Source organism: Prosopis cineraria, unplaced genomic scaffold, assembly GCF_029017545.1.
Source record: "Prosopis cineraria cultivar Desert tree isolate PC_DT_omini unplaced genomic scaffold, ASM2901754v1 PC10, whole genome shotgun sequence".
Lineage (NCBI taxonomy): Eukaryota > Viridiplantae > Streptophyta > Magnoliopsida > Fabales > Fabaceae > Prosopis > Prosopis cineraria.
This window is the reverse complement of record NW_026555341.1, coordinates 19,009,424-19,032,181: the sequence shown is the minus strand read 5'-3', so window position 1 is coordinate 19,032,181 and position 22,758 is coordinate 19,009,424.

The following is a 22,758-nucleotide window of genomic DNA, read 5'->3' as shown; positions in this document are numbered from 1 at the left end:
CCCAAATCAAAGTAGAAATGAAAAGGCCATCGAACAAGAAGAAATCAAAACCCAAATGGAATGAAGATTTAAAATAAGAAAAAATAAATCGAACCTAGATCTAGAATGCAACATGTAAGTCCAATTGAGAACGCTAGGCAAAAATAAGTCAGGAAAAAAATAAGAATGAAACATCATATGAAATTAACAATAATTGATTCTAAGGACTTCTATAACAATTTAAATGAAAATAAAAATAAAAATAATAGATATGGAAAAATCAAAGAAGCATCCTCATGAAGGAGATAAACTTGAACCAGTATCACATAGGTTTGGAAAACCACATATCAAAAACAAAAAAACTACTAATTGTGGTTGCGAATTTGGAATATTAGCCTTCCATTTAACAATATATCAGGGATGATGATGAGATAGAGTCGAGAGAGAGTGGCAATGGTGAGATGGTGTACCACACAAACTATACGATGTTGTATGGAGCAGTGCATGCACAACACTGAGAAGAAGGGACACATGTCACGTTAAAGACCACAGTTGGAGTTGATCGTGTGAGTGTTGAAGTGAGAGAGATGCTTGAATAAGAGATAGTGTTAAAGGGGAATGAAGTTGTGTGAGAGGAAGAGAAGGAGAGAGAGGGTTGAGTGTTGTGAAGGTAAAGTGTGGGGCATAGGTTTCAATATGAAAAATGACAATGAGAGAGAGAAAGAGTATGTGTGCCATTAGATAAAAAAATCGCTGGTTCAAAGATAATGACATCATCAACCTGTTTGTCATATAGAATGTGTACGTTTTAAATTTTTTTCGAGTTAGAAAATTATATAATGATTTGCTTAAATAACCGCTACATAGTCACTGACTACATAATTGTTATTTAAAAAACTACTATATAGTCTCTAGAAAAAAATTCAAAAAGGAAAGAAATGATATAATGGTTCTTTTAAAATAACCACTATATAGTCTTGAAACTATATAGTATTTATTTTGAAAGAACTGCTATATAATTTCTAAGGAAAAAAATTCCCAAAAAAAAGAGACTATATAATGATTTTTTGAAATAATTGCTATATAATTTCAAGGCTATATAGTGGTTATTTTAAAAAAACTGCTATATAGTTTATAAGGAAAAAACTTCTAAAAAAAAGAGATTATATAGTAGTTCTTTAAAATAACTGCTATATATATAATTTCAAGATACTATATAGTGATTATTTTGAAAGAATCGCTATATAGTCTGAAAAACATTTTAAAATAAAGAGAAAGATTATATAGCAGTTTGTTGAAATAACTGCTATATTGTTTCAAGACTATATACCGATTATTTTGAATAACTGCCATATAGTCTCTTTTCTTGAATTCCACCTCAATTATATAGTGACTCTTTTAAGAACAACTATATAAATAATGCTATATAGTCATTTTTTTAGTAGTGAAGACCCAATCTGTGCCTTAGTTTTGAGCATTCCTTTAACTCTAATGGAGGCTAATGAGGATTATTTATGTTTTTATCATTGGTTTAAGCTAACAACAGTGTTCATGAATATTAATGATGAATTTAGAGTTAATCCTAACTATAATATATGTAGATTAAGATAATTAAATTAGTTAGCATTGTTTATTAAGCTTAATGAGGGTTAAACATGTTAATAGAAGCAAGTTAGGGATTGGTTTTTCTTATCATGCTTAATGAGGGATTAAGGCTTTAACTGTGATTAAGGGTTAATTAATAATAATTAGTCATTAATGATATTTGTTAATGCCATCTATAAATGGACTACTATTAAAGCTGTTAGGAAGCTCTATTGGAATCTAAATTGTGCTCTTATGGGTGCTAAGCCCAAGATTCGAAGTAACTAGAAGTTTAATTTTAATATATAACAGTGTTTGCAATTTATGAGTTGATATATTTGTGGCATGAATCATGTGGCAATGAATTGAGAAGGTTTACTTGCATAGTTAAGTCAATGCCATGAGTTGTGATTCTTGAACATGTTGGAATGAGGTTATAATGGCTATGTCATGTGCTATGTGATATCATGAGTATGGATTGAGAAGATTAATAATGAGCATGTGATGATTTGAATAGAGTAATTATGCATATCAATATATTTTGGGCCAAAAAATATAGCATGATAAACTTGATATAAAGGAAAAAGTTTAAAAAAAAATTTCCTTTGGTGCTTCCACAATTCGTAGAGATGGGCATTTTAGATGATACTTCTTGATATGAATGCTAATAATATTTGGTACCTCTAGAAGGATAGTATTTCTAGTGCAGGAGATCAATGTGAGCGTCATCATTTTCATTCTCATTTGACACATAGTCTTCATGGTCATATTTTCTAAAAACATGTTTCAATTCAGAAGCTCCATCAATATCTGTAGATTTTAGTTTTTTAATACCTTTTTTAGAAAAAGTGGATGGAAATATAAATTCCAAATTATTGCAATTTGAGATTCGGAGCCTTTCTAGATTTAGGAAGATGGAGGTGCTTGAAGTTCTCATCTTCTTTTCTTTCATTTGTTATCATGTGCTTTAATTCTTTACAAGCTTTGATGTTCAAGTCCTCCAACATGATAGTTGTGGCAATGGATATGCTAAACAATGACTTTAATTTTGAACAACCCTAAGCTATCATATGTTTGATATGTTGTAGCTTCAATGGCTTACTCATAAGACACTTAGCTTCATGAAATATTTGAATTAATTCCATTGATGTGGGTAATTTGTACAAAGACACATTTTTCCCGTATATTCAACTTATAACTAATTTGTTAGTTAAAAAAACTCAACTAATTCAATCATCTAATTCTATTACATTGAATTTAAGGGAAAACATATATTAAATGAAAACCAAATGTGTCAAGTATCAGGTGTTATATAAATTGTCACAAGTCATAGTTGGCATTTAAGAAAAAAACATTAAATATAGTGAAAATATAATTACATGTTTCTGTTGCTCTTCTTTTCTAACTTCATGCACTTTCTATTTATTAAATTTTCCATGCAAGATTTTGTCTTTTTAATCTATGTAACAAATCTTAGCTAACTATTTTCCTTTATCATAACATATAGTCAATTCTAGAATTATATTTTGTCCTTATAAAATTATTTTGTCCTTAAATGATTAGAGCCATAAGTTTAAAATAAATAAATAAGGCGGGACTCATGTGTGCATAGTCCCAAAGATCCTTGTGTCTTAGTACTACAAGGTGTATTAATCCAGGTAAGGTCCCTTAATGCCTCTCCTGGGCAAACTTAGGTCGCTTTAGGATCCTCAACCTCTTAGCACCTAAACTCATGGATTTCTAAGTATAGGGACATGAGCTCACACACATGGATCGTCAGTCGAATTCTTTCTTATGCACAAGTTTCTCAAACAGTCAAGTACAGAGCATAATAGCATCAGACTATTGTTCAGCTCCATGAATTTAGATATGGATTTATGAGCTTGACATTAAAGTCAGGTGCTATAGTAAGAACTATACTTCCTTGGTTGAGAGTAGTCAACATGGCACCAATTAAGGAGTTGCCAGATGACTTAAAGGTAGTATCTAACAAAGCAACTCTGGCAGTGACTGCTATAGCTTTCCTGTCATGAAAGGTTAAGATAAGATGAATAGCTCTAACATGAAGGCAGGTATTACCTTTGTTGATCCAGCCATCAATCAAAGGTTGGTCTATTTCAAGAGTGACATATTGTTTAATAGTTATGGCAGGGATACCACACTAATCTAGACTAGAAGTTTGGATTATCTCTTTTGGTTGAGGATGGTTTGTGTAGATCAGAGATCTAATTTCATGAGTGAAAGAGTTTCCTCAATGGTAAAGATTATAAGGATTAAGGAAAGGAAGTTGAGTAGCTAGGATGAGAGCATTCTTAGGAACAATAGAATCTGTATGAGATTTTCTATTTTCTGAGAAAGAATTCTTTTTACAGAAGAAGGGATTTTGTTAAAGGAAAAGACTAAAGAAAGACGGACTGGTTCAAGGGAAGTAGCAGCAAGAGTTTTTAAGGAAGAGCTTTGTGGGAATCCACTCATATTTTTTAGAGTTGTCCTTACTCACTTATCATCAATAATTTATAGAATCTATCATTTAAGTGGTAGAAAAGCTGTAGTAGCCATTGCTAGAGTTGCTTTATTAGATACTACCTTCAAGTTATATGGTAACGCCTTAATTGGTGTCATGTTAACTACTCTCAACTAAGGAAGTGTGGTTCTTACCATAGAACCTGACTTTAATGTCAAGCTCACAAATTCGACCCTTTCTATAAGGTTCAAGGTTCATATCCAAATTTATGGAGCTAAACAACAAGTTGATGCTATTATGGCTACCTTATATCACCAAATGATTTTTAGGCTTTAAGATCATTCATTTGATCTCAAGTTTCCTAACGCTATCAGAGAAGCTCTGTACATGGTTGCAAATAATCTAGAAGATGTGTTGAACCTCTAAATCCCAAGATAGTTTCCTACTAAACAGTTAGGTGATATGATGCCATTAGAATGGATTAACAACTATGAAAGGAAGTTCCATGGCATCTAAAAAGATATCCATACTACAGAACCTCCTATGATATATAGGCTACAAGATGGCATTATAAAATCTATTTTCAAGAAACTTAGAACTCAAAATCTAAATTAGATCTCTAGAAGAATATTGTCTATCTCCTTAGCCTTTGTTGGAAACAAAAGAGATCCTCTTATTGAATGGTTTACTATAAAAGCCAAGCTTACCTATGTCTCACACATCAGTGGTCATTTTATTTAGGATTATGCCCTAAAAATGTTTGATCCCAATTGTGAGTATTATTTCTAGAATAATTCTGATGAAGATCGCTATTGTAAGGTCGCCCTTACTAAACCATAATTAACTTTAAAATTGAGGTAATCATAAGACCAACCCAAATGGATTACTAAGTTTGAAAAAGTTACATAAATGGAATCCTAAATTTTCAAAATTTAAAATGCTATAAAATCATTTCATAAACTAAAATCAAAGCAAAAATTATATGCGAAAGCATAGACATCATATAGGTAATAGAACATCAAATTGGGGTCAAAAAAGCAAAAATAAAGATTCTAGCAAAATATGTTGCGACATAAAATTTTATGCTATGGCATTACTGCAGAACCCATGACAATGTGTTGTTATGATAGATTTTTTGGCCAAATTTCTAACGTGTTCTGTCTGATATTCGATTAAAGTGATCTAGGTATCCACAAAAAGATTTCCTTGAACTCTAGCTGATAGCACTTGTTTATATTCAAATCATTTTTCAATTAAAAGTTGAACACCAAAATGCAAACTCACTCAAAAGATACCACATGCATTAGGGCCCAAATACACATTTCAATACTCAATATTTAATAATGCAAGTATAACAAAATATGAACATCTTAGCTGGAAATATCATGACAATTACACATCTAATCAAAAGTAATTGAAGCATTACAGTAAAAAATTTGATTCCTAAACCTCATATACCTTTTCCTTGTCTTGATCAGAATTAGCACCTATAAAATGTTAAATGAGGTATAGGTACAACCATAAGGATCAAGGAACATCCATTTTAATCCATTATGCTACTAAAATTTTCCAAAATTTTAAATAATCAACTTGTGACTCATTGAATGCTTTCTTATTTTTGTTATCTTTTTTAAATAAGAGCATTATGGATAAGAAGTATATGTCTGCCAACTGTCTATCCAAAGAATATTGGGATGGGTAGAAGACTTTGTTAAGTGTGCAGTAAGTAATGCAAAAGACTAAGGGCAAATTGTTTGCCCTTGTTTAAGTTGTGGCAATGTGAAGTTAGTTTCTCTATAAACATGTGAACTCCACCTATTTAAATATAAAATTGATTAGAATTATAAGTGTTGGGTAAAGCATGGGGAGACACTTAAAGATGTCAATACTAGTAGCCAGAAGCATAGAGAAAGTTGTTCATCATCACCAGATTTCAATACAAGTACATATGAGGCTGATTGTCTCGAAGATTTAGCCGACATAATTGAAAGGAAACTCAAAAATTTTCCAAAGAAGTTAAAAAGGTTAAAGATGATGCGAAGACACCTTTGTACAAGGGTTGTACTAAGTTCACTCTATTGTCTGTGTTAAAATTGTACAACTTGAAAGCCACAAAGGGGTGTAGTGGTATGAGTTTCTACTTGCTCTCTTTGATTAGACTAATGCTACTAAAAAATAACAAGCTTTCAAGGAAGCTATATGATACAACTATATGATGCAAAGAATGTGTTATGCACAATTGGCTTGAGTTATAAGAAGATACATGCTAGCTCTAATGATTGCATCTTGCTTAGGAATGAATATGAAGAGCTAACCCACTGTCCAAAGTATGAGGCATCACGTTATGATCAGAATAGGAAGACTCCAAAGAAGGCGATGTGGTATTTTTCTATTATTCTAATTCAGGCGCTTGTATAGCATACGTTAAGAGACTAAAAATTTAACATGCATACAGATGGAAGGATTAAAGATGACATGCAGATGGAACTCTTACTACTAATGAGGATATCTTGGAGAAAGCATTAGGGAATATTGACCATCTCAGTCATGTTTAGGGCATTGGCTTTGGCATCACAAGGAAAGAGTACTTTGGGCCATAATGCAGTAAAAAGATTGCTTCTTCTACTGAGGTTTAAGAATTGAAGCAAGAGCAACAAAACTGATAAATGCAAGCACAGCCATAGCAGATACAAGAATAACCTAGAATCATTAACTTACTACTAAATAGGCATAGTTTGGGGCTTTCGCTGGGTGACACTAGCCCTAATGGGAATGACAGTTACACAATCCTAACAATAGGCTACATATACTAGAGATGATTAATCAGTAAGTTGATTATGTTTTGTGCATATATGTTTACAATTCTAGTTGTTTCTATATGAATATTTCTCATCTTGACTTTTTTATTGCACTTTAGAGCTATTGTAATATACTGCACTGATGTTGATAAGCAATTTTGACAACTAATAAGAGGTAGTGATCACTTAGATACAGTGACATCATAAACAGTTGTCAAGGTATATGTATTTATCATTAACTATATTAACAACGTAATTATAAGTCATATCATACCGTTTAATTTAGTGCCCAAAACAACCAAACAAAGTCAGGTATTGTGGGTATGCTATTATAAAATATATAAAGGACATAATCCTACAAATGATTATTTAAGAAAATGTTTAATATAGTGACCAAATCTACAGTATAAACATATTAGACGGTTTCATGGAAAAACTGTTTAATATAAGAAAATATTAAACCGTTCTTTCACAATAACTGTTTAATATAAAGACAATGTTAAATGATTTTGTTCATAGAACCGTTTTATATAATTTTTCCTGCATAATACTCAACCATATATTGAATGGTTTTTATATAGAACAGTTTACTATTATAAGAATATTCAATGATTAAAAATCATTGAATATAGTCTCTTAAAATATTAAGTGACTGTTTATTTAATGATTCATAACTATTTAATATTGATAAAAAAACCATTTTATATACATTATTTTGTAGTAGTGTTATATTTAAAAATAGAGTGAATAATAATTTGAATTCACTCAAGTTTATAAAAGGCAAATTAAACAGCTTGCAGTTATGTTTTGGATAATATTCAAACTCATTGAAAACCTCAGTTCCAAAACTTAATTTGAGTGTTAAAAGTTTATTAAAAATAACTTGAGCATGTTTAGTTATAATTTTTAAAAAATAGGATGGGGAAAAAGTTAGGTAATGTTTGAGGCTGAGTTATGGCTTCTTAGGTTAGTTGGTACAGTGAAAAGAAAAAGTCAGTTTCTCCTTTGGTTTTTCTCTTCTAAAAGCAAGTTACAATGATATTACACAGAAAGGAGAGGTGGTTGCTTAATGGCCAAAACTTAATTGGATGTGACATATTTTTAAATCAAGCCAAATATAATTTAAGAATAAGTTTAATCTAAGTGCTTATCATACAAGTTATAAAATAAAGCTTTTAACAAGTAAGGTAATTGATTTTAGAAGTTATACTAACAAAATTAGCAAATAATAAGTTTAAACACATGGACTTCACGAGTTATAAAATTATGGAGTTAGTAAGTAATATAAAGGAATAAACAAAAGTAAAGTCAAGGGAATTAAAAATTCTTCTTAAATATTAGTAATCATGTTAGTTGCAACATATTAGACATAACAAGTAAAAAATTAAAAATTAAAGTAACACAAGAATTTTACAAGTATTATAACTATTTAACAAGTTACATATTCAAATCACTACATGGGCTTCTACTGTTAATCAACTACATTATTTATTAAATGCTTTACCTCACTTGTTAATTCTCTTGTGTTACTTACTATACTACAACATACTGAAAAATGATACCGTATTTTGATTATTGTTTTATAATTTTATTTCAATTCAGGCCCAACACTCTGCAATGAAATTTAAAAATGTTTTGGACCTAATTTAAAAATATGTGACATTCCAATTATTATCTTTATAATTATGATTAAAGTTATGGCAATACTGAACTTTGTTAAGAAAAAAATTAAAATTAAGGTGCAATTCATAAAACTTAGTCTCAAAAATGTTTTACAAAATAAGAAATGAGAGGATTTGAAAGGAAGACTAATGACATCAACAAAGAGGGCTGATAACCAAGAAGAAGGCCCCATTTGAGAGATATACTGAGAGAAGAGGGACGAAGAAACAATAAATTGTAGGAGCTGACTAAGTTGAGAGTTGGGTAAAGACTTCAATGAAATAAAGAAGAGCTGCAGCATGCCATGGATTGTTATATTTATGATGTTATAAATGAACTTAATCAACACAATTGCTTAAAATCTCATTAAGACGAAATTAAAGATTCAAAAATACATTAGCCAATAATTCATCTATTCCTATTTATAAATTATTTCTAATTAATTCATTAAAATAAAGGTGAATTAATTAAATTACTATCCAATTTTTCCTCTACATTTAAAAAATTGATTTGATCTATAATAATAATTTTCTAAGAATTTGCAATTGTACATCTTTTTAGAATTTATTAAAGTATAGTTTGAAAATTGTATATCAAGAACTTTTAAAATATGATTAATAAAAAGGATAAGAGGAGGGAGTACTAGCATGCTAATTTGTGCTTGACTGAGAAGAAAAAATTACAGGAAGGAAAGAAAATGGGAGGAGAGTAAATGGAGAGAAGAGAAAGTAAAAAAATATAATTTTTTCTCATTTTGCTTGGCTGAATGAGAGAAAATTGGAAGGAGAGAAAAGTTGTTAATGTCATATGAAAAATAATAACCTTATTATTTATAAAAAATATTAATATAATAAAATTTTATATTTTAATATTATATATATGTATTAATTTCTAATTATATATTACTGATTGAACAAAAAAAAATTAAAAATTGTTTTATCCAGTTTAAAATTTTATTTATTAAATTAGTAAATATATAATAATTTTAAAAATTTAAAACTACAACCAAATATAAGGTACTTAACTGAAAATTAACCTAAAAATTTAGAATTAGTATTTATCTAATTAATCCAAAAATTAGATATATTGTGTGTTTAATAAAGGTCTATGATCAAAATATAATTACATTATAAATATCATGATAAAAATGGAGGGAGGCAAGAGTTTGCAATGAAAAAATGGTGGATAAATTTAAAAATAAAATTTTCTCTCCAAAATCTCACACATATTTGGAGAGAAAAGTTGGAGATGAAAACATGTGGATCTCACATGTTATTTTTCTCCCACTAGATCTCTACTAAATGTGAAGATTTCAAATATTTTTATTTGATATATGAATTTTCAATTTTTTTATTTTTAACAAATAGTACATAGTTACATACCATATAGAGTTGAAATGATAAAATAGACCGATAGAGAATAAGAATGATGCATTGATATGCATTGTATTTATTCTACGAAGAATGGCTTCTAAGTTACCAAATCAAACAAATTATATTAGCACCTAAGATTTAATACATTCTGAATTTATTTTACAAGAATATAAGCCTTACATGCAAATATCTTTTCTAATAAAAAGATTCAATTGTCCCTCAAAAATAACATCATGCACTGAATATTGTGTTGTTAATATAAAAATTTTGTCATGTTATTACGAACATTTTGTTGTTTATACATATGAAAAACTTGTAAATTGCACAACTAAACCACACAAACTATATATAATGAATAAACATTGTGTTATTAATGTGTGGACATTATCAGGTCATATACAGACATTATGTTATTCATAAACTTAAAAAACTTGTACATCATCATTTAAGTAAATCACATGGACTATGCACAATGAATGAACATTGTGTTGTTAATGTATAGACATTGTCAAGTCATATAAAGACATTATCTTGCTCATAAACTTGAGAAACGTGTACATTATTATTTAACTAAATTAACCACATGCATTATGTATAATGAAAGGACATTATGTTATTAACGTATGGATCTTATCATATCATATATAAACATTATGTTATATATACACCTAGGAAACTTGTATATTTCAAATAAGGAGCAAATGGGTTTCTTCGCTAGAAAACATACTTGCATCTAAGGCCTTTGAGCCTGCATATATAATAAATTTAGAGTGTATTGGATTTTAGGTTCAAATTTTTCGATTTGGGGGCCTTAGATGCATTCCATTTTCCCTTTATTCTATCTCATTTCACTTCATTTTCCTGATCGCTAGCTTGTTTGATAATGTCTAAACTCCAGAAGCAACAACTGCATATATGATGAAAAAGAATGAAGCTCGATTATAGGCAAGTATAAAAGTTTTCTAGTTGATAAATATTCAGGCTTTTCTAAATTATTATTTCATTTTTAGAAATTTGTCTGATATTTTAATTTTTAATGAAACGGAATATTTGACTTAAATGATTAGTATATGTTGAAAAAGGATTACTTTGATTTGACTGTTGACTAAAATGAAATTAAAAATAACTACTTTCTGCAAATTTATTTATTAGTCAAGTGCAAGTACTAAAAATCAGTCATTATTATATATTGAGAAATGACTCCTTTAGTTGAGTTAGTGACTAAGATGAAATAGAAATCACTATTTCCTTGTAAGTTTATGATGTATAAACACACTAGAAATTTATTATTTTCTTTTTGAAAATAACTACTATAACTACATTTACTTGATAAACAAATTTGAAAAAAAAGTGATCGTTTTCTATTCCAGTTTAAACAGTGGCCCGATTAAAATAATCATTTTCCAATGTATAATAATCACTAAAATCAAATATGTCATTTCATCAAAATCAAATTCCTAAACAAGTTCCTAGAGATTAAATAATAATTATCAAATTTCATGATACTTAATTGTCATTTACATATTTTTAGAGTATTTTTTATTATTTTAGGGAGAATGATAGTTAGGTTCCAAAAAATTAAATAATAACAATTAAGCCCCCAACAAAATTTTCTAAAAATGAATTATAATTATCAATTCAAATAGTTACAAGCAAAAATTTATATTATAATATAAGAGTTATATTTGATATTTAAACATTTGTTTGTAATTGAAACTCTAATATTTGTAACAACTTGAATCGATATTTTTAACTTATTTTTTGAAAAAATTATTGGAGACTTATTAATTTAATGTTTTGGGACCTAGCTATCATTCTCCCCTAATTTTATCATAATGTTTAACCAAAAAACAATATTTATCGTAAGGTTTGCAAATTGTTCAAATGCTCGGAGCGTCTACTATTTCTTTTGATTTATGCAACCTTTCTTCTTCTTCTTCTTCTTCTTCTTCTTCTTTTTGGGCTATTTTTTTCTTGAAGAATCCTTCTCTTTCAAGTTTAAGTGCACTCATGGACACATCAAAACTTAAGAGAGCATTTGAGATATGGTTTAATTTGGATTGAGTCACATAGTATCATAAAGAGCAGTAAAATTCTGCGACATGGAACACCACCGACTTAGCCAACCCCGTCTTCTTCTTTGATAGCAGCATCCCAATCGATGAACTACTTCGCTTAATTAACACCATTTTGGAATGTATGAATTATATATGGGAATATGGGAATAAACCTCAAAATATTTTATAAAAAATATGGTAATTTTACAAAAAACAAATTATGTCAGAAAAGTACTTTGAGATTTCAGAATAATTACCCCTATTCACGGTACCTTTATTTCATTTACATATTTTAAAAGGATTTTTATATCATTTTCCATAGAATTATACTACAGAAAACTGAACAACATTTTCAAATGAAAAAGAAAAAATCAAATTGTGAGAAATATTTATCTCTTCAGGTTCGACCAGGACTATATTCATCATTTAACAAAGTATTATAATATAAATAAACTAAATCGGCACAATTACTTAAAATCTTATTAAGAACGATTCGAAAAACACATTAGTCAATACAAGATTCTAAAGCCTAATTATAAGTCAAGTAACTAATATCAATTAAAAAAAAATTACAGAGTTACACTTTCTTGGTATTATACAATTCAATCATTTATCGTTTCCAAATTCCTAAAAACATCTCTATAAACAATATTTGTAGTTGTTGGTTGGCATATTACATTCAGTCCTTGGATACTCTTCATTCTTGGAAAAACAACATATAATTGATCATATGTAAATATAGATTTTAATAATAATTTTTTAACGTCAATGCAAGTATTAAATGTGACTATACATGCCTGGTATTCAAATTCAAGAGCTCTAGTTAAACAAATACAATATCCTGCCAATTGAACCAAACTATTGATAGTAATTTTCTAATGTCAAGTGTGGATGCTTTGAGTGATCTGATTATTATGATTATTAAGCTTATATTATCTTCTACTTCTACCTCTACATCTACAAGCTCTGTTTCAAGCTTGAATTGCTCAATTACTTCCTTATTTTATTGTTATAAGCACTAACAAGTGTTGAATGGTCATTCCTCTTGAATATTCACCTTAATATGGATCCAAAGAATGAGAGCCTCTAACGGGTCCATTTATTAATTAATTATAAAACATTGTTCTTAAAAACTACTCTACGACCATTATCAAAAAAACGGAAAATACTCTCAATATCTCTTTTTGTAAATAATTTGTTGAAAAATGATAAATATATGCTTGATTGCTTTTTGTGTAAATGAAGAGTGGAAATTGAATAGCAAAAATACTTTATTTAGTTAAAGGGAAAAATACTCATAAAAATTTTCTCTAAGAGTATTTAGTATCCTTAAGCAAGGTCAGGTGCAAAAGTACTTATAACATTTATTTAAAAAGTGCAGCCTTTCCAAAATCATTGAAAAAGCTAAATGTTGGTTAAATTCTTCTTCAGTCAGCGCCCATGTGTTGCTAGGTGTCTTCTTACACAAATTTGACCGTTTCAAACATGGATGTACCTGTAGGTTGTCTTTTTCCCCACTAAATTTGACTTTCTACAAGTAATAAATCACTCACCAACTATACCAGAAGCACTGGCCGAAAAATAAGGAAGGTCCATCATCTTCATTAGGCTTTGACATGGCGTCGTCTTCATCATCAACCACAGGAAGTAGCAAGAGGAGGCTTGCGCTCATTAGGCAAGGTAGTCCCAAGGAGAAATATGAAACTCTAACAAAGTACCGCCATTGTGGCTTGGTGGTTCCAAGATGAACAGCATGGACCGAAGGTAATCTTGCTAGAAGATTATATTGTTGCCAAAGGTATGGCCAGGTGCATGCTTTTGAAATTAATTTATCCTCCCTTTAATTTGGTCCATAGAATCCGTGGTATTGATGTTAAGGCTGAACTTGATAGGGTGCTGATTGCAACTTCTTTAGCTGGCACGACAATGACTTAGGAGAGAGGGAGAAGGTTGTGACAAAAGAGCCTCTTGATGATATAGACAACTGTCATAGTGAATTAGTGTTGATTAAATTATTATGGTAGATGTTTATTCTCTATAATAAAAAGTTGGAAATAAAGGTAAGAAATTTTGAAAAAAAAGAAACATTCGATTAATAATTATATGTCTAATTTTGTTGTTTCTATGTTATCTTTGAGATACATATAAAGTATTTGATGAAATGTTTGAGTCAAGGAAGTTTATGAAATTGTTTATACATGAGTGATAATATTGATTAAATCATAGTAGGAGTTGTTTATTTTCTACAGAAAAACTTGGAAACTTTGAATTCTATTTATATATGTGTTGTTGAGATTTTCCCTTCCCATTCTCTAAAATTGTTTGGATTGAAGATTTTGGATTTATAAGTGTATAAAAGAAAAAAAAATAATGTTCCTTTGGGCATTGGGGAATTAAGGCATGGACAATATTATAAAAATGGCTAATTAGGAGTAAGTTATATATTTGAAAATGTCTCAGGTAAGTGAATAGCATCCTAATGGCTTGTTTTCAAACTTATTTTATTGAAAATATTACTTGAGCATATTCATATGCTACATCTCTATTTGTATAAACCTTTTGATTCCTTAAAAATAAAATATAAAATGTTTCTAATTTAGTCTTACTTAATGATTTATGATTTTAATTTTATTATCAACAATTTAATTTGGCAAATGTTTTGTACACAAATGAATTTTATAGAAATAGTTAGGATTATTTTCTTCAAATGAATATCCGAAGGCAATTGCTATGTTGATCTATGTGTAAGAGAAATCATGTTGATTTTATATCCATGCATATTTGATTGAAAATGTAAAATTGAATCAAATTGTTAATTGCTAACAATATTTCTGTTGGCTCTTAGTGTGCCATAGTACATTTAACTAGCAAGGTGTTTGTAGGGGATGCTAGCTCCATATGCAGGCTAACGCACGTGGAACGAAGAAATGAATATTTGTGAGCATTGTACTCACACTCGTTTCATGGCTCTTGCAGCTCTCATTTCTTGGCTTTGTGCCGTGCTTATTTAGTAGCTTCTGGTTGTACTTGGTTTTTTACCTTTGTGAACTATATGTCTATACTTGTTAGTTATTCACCTTCGTGAACTTTATATATGTAACATCTTGAAATTTTGACCTAAGTGCCGATGGGTGTAGGCAAGAAGGTTTTTGATTAGTATGCTCTTTTTTAATTAGAAAGGAGCTAAAAAATGGATTAGAGATATACTCAAGAGAGAAAACAGAAATATTGACTATTAAAGAATTTTTAGAAATTTACCAATGTCCAGCTATTATATTATAAATTATTGTTGGGGGGATCTAGGAAATGCTCCAAATAAAAAAAAATTTAAAGATGCCTTAGAATAAGAAGGAAAATTAAGGGAAACAAAGTCAAAAAGGACTAAATGGTAAATCAAATAGTACCCTAAATTTTTGGGCGAATTAGGGAGAACCTTAATCACAATAAATGGGTACAAGTTATATTTTTAGGGCATCAAAATAACATTATGAGGAGAAATGCAGAATTAGAAATGATAAAATATTTATTAATTTAAGTCTAATGAGTTATTTCTTGGTAATTGAATTTACCATGTATTTACATGAAGAAGAAGAAATAACCCAATATGAGATAAAGTTTAAGAGTGCAAAGTATATCATTCATTAAGCTAAGCTAAGCTTGGGAGATTGGTATATATACATTAAATATTAAGTAGAATACATGTGCTAATCCAATAAACAAATATTATGTGAATAGGTTATCTTATTTGGATATCACACATGCGGAAACAAGGAATCTTTTGTATCATACATGCAAATTAAATAAAATAATTATCACAAGAGTCATGCATGGAGGTTAGATGTCAAAAGGAAATATTAGAAGGATGAAGTTATTTGAATGGAGTAAGTTGACACATCAATTATATTCTCTTTCCCACAAGCTCTCGCCCATGCAAAATTGGTAAATGGAATTGCATGAGGTGGCGTGTTGGGAGACTAAGAGAAAAGAAGGAAAGAGGATGTGAATGCAATTGTAGAATGAAACAAATCTTCTTTGAATTATCCAAAAGTAAATTGTGTTACATAGATAAATTACGTGGCAAGTTTATGTTTAATAGTGGTAATGTATTAGGTGACGTGTGATCATGAGAAATCAAGAATAGTGCTGGCATATAGTTTAAATTCAGCTGCTGCCACGTTATATTCTTATATGAAGGTGATAATTTGGTCAAATGAATCAAGCAAGCAATTCAGGCGCTACCATTATATTAGGTGTCAACGTTTTCAATTAACAATGTGAACCCTTGGATTACGTGGCGATAGAAGAGATTGCTAGAGAAGAAATTATCTTAGGTGGCAATAAACTGATTTAGGTGGCACGAATATAGAATTCCATTGAAAGATAATGGAAAATGTGGCAGCATAGAGAATTTACTTGAATAAACATTTAGCTTCGGTGGTGATTTACTAATACTATAAATACCCACCACTCAATACCTACTCTTCTTCAAGACATGTTTAAACACTTTAGCCTTTTATTTTGTTGTGATGTAGTTCGGCTAGCAAGCTGAGACATAGAGGGACAGTGAGCGAAAGAGAAATGAAAGGATAACCAAGACGATAGAGCGTATAAGAAGCTTGAGCTAGGAGAAAGGAAATGTTATCTCATGCTAGAGTACAAAGGTAGCAAACCTATACTCTTGTACGTTTTGGCTTGCTTGAGTGCGTTGATTCAATTATGTGCTTTAAATTGTTTCTGAATGAGAAAGTTTCAAAGTTTATGCTGCTGAATCTATACTTTAAGTTAATCAAATTGGAAATTGATGTATTGCATGCCATGCATTCTATGTTATAGTCATGAAATCCAGATTATTTGGCATGTGAGTATGTCAACTTGTTTAAGTTTAGCCATGCATATTATGAGTGAATATATGCTTTGCTACTGAGGTTGTTATAATCTCACACTCCAAATAATATACTAAAACAGGTCCATATTTGTAATAAGGAAAGCAAGGAAGTTTTGGAGAGAAGAGAAAGCAAGAAGTCAAGCTTAAATCTTATATTATGGTTAATATCATAATTTGAGAAATGTATGCAAAATAACGTGACTTGAGAAACATTTGTAGATTTTTTTCCCCTCCCTATGAATTTCATGTCTTTAGAAGATGTTTATGAATGATGTATCTAAACTGGTTGGGGTGGCATGATGATTTGAAAATCCAGCAAGTCGTATATTTGAGGAGTCATCCATAACAATTACATGTTTTTGGTGAAAAACTGGACCTTGTGACTTTCAAATTTTTACTCTATATAAAGGGTTCCGTAAGCTTTACAATATGTCTCAAAATAGAGTAATTGGACGTATGTATCGTGAGACATGCATAAAATGGCAAAGTTCATAAAAGATTCTGGATTGAGCTATATGGTTAGATTGAGTTTTCAGCTTTTATCTTTAAACTGTATCAACTGGGATTATTTACATTATGTTTCATATTTTTATATCACAAAATACTTGAGAAGTCTTTTCAAAGAAGCTCTAGATTAGAATATTTGGATCCCCATAACTCAAGCTATGAATCTTGAAATTTAGTCCATAAAATATGGACCCAGTGTGTAGCTCGGATAAGAAAGTCTTAAAGATTAAGTAAACTGTATCGATTGGAAAATTTAAAGTTATGTTTCATATTTTTCCCACAGATAAATTCATTAGGTTTTCAAAGGGCTCAAGATCACGTCAATTGAGGCTCTGTAACTCTAGATATGAATTTTATATGATTGGACTCAGAATTCGGGTTCCAGTATGAATAAGAACTGATCAGTTTTCGATAATTTAATAAACTATATTAATCGAGACATCCTAAGTCATGGTGATATTTTTATCTCATAAAGGACTTCTGTATCTTTAAAACAAGCACAAGAACACGTGAATTGGAGTCCTATAACCCAAGATATGAATTTCAAAGTTAGGGCTAGAATTCTAAAAAGTTGGACAGGGAAAAACAGAGCAATTTAGCTAAATGAATCAACTGTATTAATTTGCTCTGTAAAATTCAAGTTTAGTATTTTTCCTATATATAGGACTCATTTAGCTTTAAAAGGAGATAAGAACAAGCTCAATTCAAGTTTTCTAGAATAATTTATGAATTTTTGAATTTAATAAAAAAATTATAGAAATATCAAGATAAAGCAAATCAAGATTGAGTTTGAAATTTTTAAGTCCTTCTTGTCCTTGTGGAATCTAAGATAGCTTCTGTTGCTAAATTATGATTCCTAAAATAGGATGTTTTAGTATCCACGCTTGTTATTCATTTTAATAAAATCCTACAAAAGAAAATTTTGAAATTTCTGTCTTTAAATTAAACATATTAAAGAAGCTGGTTTTCATGAATAGATTTCTTTATAATGAATAGTACTGCTCTTAACTACTTGATGTGAGCTTGATAGTTGGAAAGTGGAACTTGATTTTTTTGTTGTCATCCTATGAATATGTTTTCAAGTCAAGTTTTTAAATGAAATTATTTTATTTAAGTTATCAACTTGTTCCATACTAAATGACTATTTTAATTAAATTCATGTTTATTTCATTTATAATTCTTTTTTTATTTCCTTTAATATTAAGTTGGAACATTATTCATTGAAAAAATATATTTCTAATATCAGATGATATAACTCAATCTGTATCTCGAGATGTTCATTAAGGGGATTTATTGTTGAAATGAGGTTCATGTATTGCTTTTGTTGTCTGGTCCAAGATGTTCCATGTAAACTATAGCATGATCCATATTTTTTTTTTATAAAATTGTATATGTGTTGGTAGGAAATGGAGCTTCTTTTGTCGAATTATTGATGTTCATTGTTGTTGAAAAATTTTGAGAGATCTTAATTATAGAAGAACACCTCTTGAAATTTTTCTTTGCAAGAAACTTAATGTTTGGCATACATGGAAAATATTAAAAGACATTTTTTTTTTGTAATAATCTGTGTTCAAGGCTTAAGGAATGTGGATCTGATAAGCATATCTTGTGCCGGTCACTTCAATTTTTAAGGGTGTGACAAGGTTTATCTTTTTTGAATCTAGCAAGCATTTTTTTCATGTTTGAGGCTTTTTTTTCCTACTACAAGGCCACGAAAAAATCATACAAAAAACTAGGTCAAATCAACTCATATAAAAGTGCGACAGTTAGGTAGAGGGTTGTCGAAAATCAAGATGTCATTATTTGTCGCTTGATGGGCAAGCTAGTCTGCATACTTGTTGGCTTTTATAAACACATGATTGAAGTTAGATGATCCAGTCCTTCATGATGAGGTCTTTGATTTTCAATATAGTTCCATTAAATGGATGGTCCGAGTTATGGTAATGTTGAATAAGTGACAAAACTTCAAGGGAATCAAAGTAAATATTGTCGTAGTTGAATTTTTGCCCCCAACAAAGAGAAAGACATTCAAGGATATGCAAGAGCTCAATGGCAATTCTTGGAACTTAACTAAGGTGTTTGGTAAAACCTTTTATCCAATTGCCTTAGTCATCTCGAATAAGGTTACCATAGGCTACAGTTCTATTGATGGAGATAAAGCCATCAACATCCAACCTTACCCAATTAGGTTTGGGGGAATTCATCTAGTAAGAGATCTTTCATAATTTGAATGCACATTTCCAAGTTGAGCTTGAAGACAATGGTCATTGATGATTTTTTGGGTGTTGAAGAAGAAGATGTCTTTGTTAGGAATATAGTCTTCAAAAGATAAATAAGACCAGTGATCTTTCAAAATATTCCAACATATGTGAGCAAAGAGTTTTTTTCCAAGGGGTTCTTTTGGTGTTCAGGCCTCCAGCTTTGATCTTTGCATTCTAGAGAACCCAATCCTATAGAGAAAGGGGAAATAAAGTGTCAAGTTTACAAAACTTTACTAATTTCATCCAAACTTGCCTTGATTTAGTGCAATTCCGTAAGATGTGTATAGAAGAGTCAGGAGAGTTGTAACCAAAAGGACAATTTCTTATGGCAAGATTCACATTTAGAGGAAGAACTTGATTTTTTCATAAGTAGGCCATTTCTAGATTGTAGACCAAATTTTGAAATTGGTATTTCTCTCACAGTTCTCGATGGCTTTATAAGCAGATTTGATGGAGAAATTACCATCAAAAGAAGGTCTCCAAACAAGGATATCATTTTTTTCCATGATGGTTGGGTGGTTGAACCAATAAAATAGAGTTGATGACATCCGTTTGGATGTAGCGACTAATTTCAATATTCCACCCCCCGTGATAGATAAAAAATCAGAGACTTTAGCATCAAGGATGGCATTTACTTTAGGAGTAGCATAAGTAACAAGAGGCTCAGGCAAAGGCGACCATCTATCGTACAAAAAGGATATTTTATCTTCTTTACCGACGTTTCAGTCAACATGCAATATAAAGGTATCCCAAACTTTACAAGTACTTTTCCAAGTATAAGAGGAGGAGCTCATTTTGCAGATCATCAGAATATGGGGTTTGTTATATGTGTATTTGTCATGAAGGATCTGAACCCAAAGACAATTAGGCTTAGTATGTTTGAGGCTTTGATGAGTTGTAGACACGGCTCAATTTCTAAAGTTTCAAATAACTAACTTTAAATCAAAGCCAGCATATTTTATCAAATTAAAAAAAAACTTTAAATGTTATTAATTATTTTAAAATTTAATAAGTTTTCAATTTCATCTCTAATAAAGATAGAGAATTATTTTTAATAATTTTTTTAGCATTTAATAAGTACAGAAAGGTAAAGAAGAACATGAAAAACAATAATAAAATGTCCTATAAATAAGATAAAAATTAATTTTTTTCTACTATATAAATAAGACTAAAAAGGTGTGTCTCATAGGACCTTTTCGTATCATTGTTTGCTATCTGCTAGCAATAAAGTGAGGGTTTATTAAAAGAACAAAAATAGCATATCAATTGAAAGCATCACTAGCTAATAAATGAACACAAAAATTTGCTTCTCTAGACATAAAGCTTAAATTAACATTGCAACTTCTAAACAATAAAGAATTCCATGACATCATATTAACATTAGCATTTCTAGTAGAATGATTTAAGTGTTCGTTTGAATTTCAGTTAGGTATAATAGATTATGAAAATAATTAATTAAGTGGTAGATTTTAATCATAATTGATTATATTATAACACAATCTATTTGAATACTATTTTTTTTAAATTGATTTTTAACGTAATTGAAGATATTTGAATAATTTAATTAAAATTAATTTTTAGTCATATAAATTACTATATAATTTAATTCTTAAATACCAAACATTAATTTTTTAAAGATACAAAGTTTGAATTTTTTTAAAAAAAGAAAAAAGAAGAGAGTTTAGTTTTATTTTTATTAAATTATGTATTTTCTTTGTAATTTTTTTCTTGAACTTGTTTTGTAATTTTTCTCAACATTTTTTGACAAGCTTTTTGACAAAAGCTTTGCTTTCAAAAATAATATTTTTGGCTCAAAAATCAATTAACCAAAAAAGTGAGTGTTTGAATAATTTTGTGGAGAATCAATTTTTTGAGCCAAAAATCCATTATTTTTGCTATCCAAACACACACTAAGTTCCATAGAATCTAATCAGCTTCATTAGTCCTTGAATCCATCCCAAACCTCCACATTGACAAGTTTTCTCCATTTTGCTTCAGCTCTTGAACAATCTCTATGCACATGCATAGTATCTTCCATTAATAATTTTAGTTTCTACAGTTAATAAAATATACGCAATGCACCTTGAGCAATTGACCTGGCACAAAGAGTCTTTACATTGCTCTGACTCAGCTGCCCGTCAAAAATGTGGGAAAACAAAACACTCGAGTCAAGAGATCGGCTACAGCATTCGTTTCCAGTTTAAAGAAAAACTTTTTTTTTTTTACCTGAAATGAAAAAATTAGTTAATACTTTAAAGGGAAAGTATAGTTTTGTTTATAAAAATATAGTTTAAATTCCTGCGATTTATTTTGATTTCATTGATGCTTTATAGTGTTGACCATTTTAAGTTTTTATTCCCTAAACGTTAAAGTCCATAATTTTTTCCATTAAAAAATTTAAAAATTTTATATTTTTATTAAATGATTATATAACTTTAGAATTAATTACATTATTTTTATAACTCAAAATTTATATAATTATATTTTCTTATAAATACTTTTTATTCATATAGAATTTTTATAGCAGAAATTAATAAAAATATAAACAGTGAATTAAATTTATTTTTAAAAAAATTGGTTAAAAGTATTAAATTAAATTTTCCATAAACTCTAAGAGTTTTTTTTTGTGTGTAAAATTTAATAATCCATTATTAATTTTAAAATTTCAAATTAACATGCATATATATATATAATAGATCAAACGGTAAGAGTTTAATTAAAACAAAATAAATTGATGAACTTAATTTAAAATTGAGTAAAATTTTAACTAGTTGCACATATATTTTGCCATACTTCAAACAACCAGTAGAAACAAAAACCACGTATAAGACTAATTTTATCATGTGTCCTTTGTTTTATAACAATCCATTGAAAATATTAAGCTCAAGTGCTGAACGCCTGAGCGTACCCAGAACCAGAAATTGGTTTATAATTCTGTATCATACATACAACCTGCGTGCTACTTCTCTAATGAACTCAAACCAATAATTAAGAAACCTAAAGTCCAAAAGATTTATCCAAGGCACTCACTATTTCCCTAATTTCTGCCATCTTGATAACCAATTTCTTGCGACCTTCCAGAAGACCCAACAACTGAGAATCAATCGCTTCAAGCCATTCTTTTGCTTCTGCTCTTTGCCTATGGACCTCATCCAGCGCAATTTCACAAGTTTCCAGCTTCGCCTCCA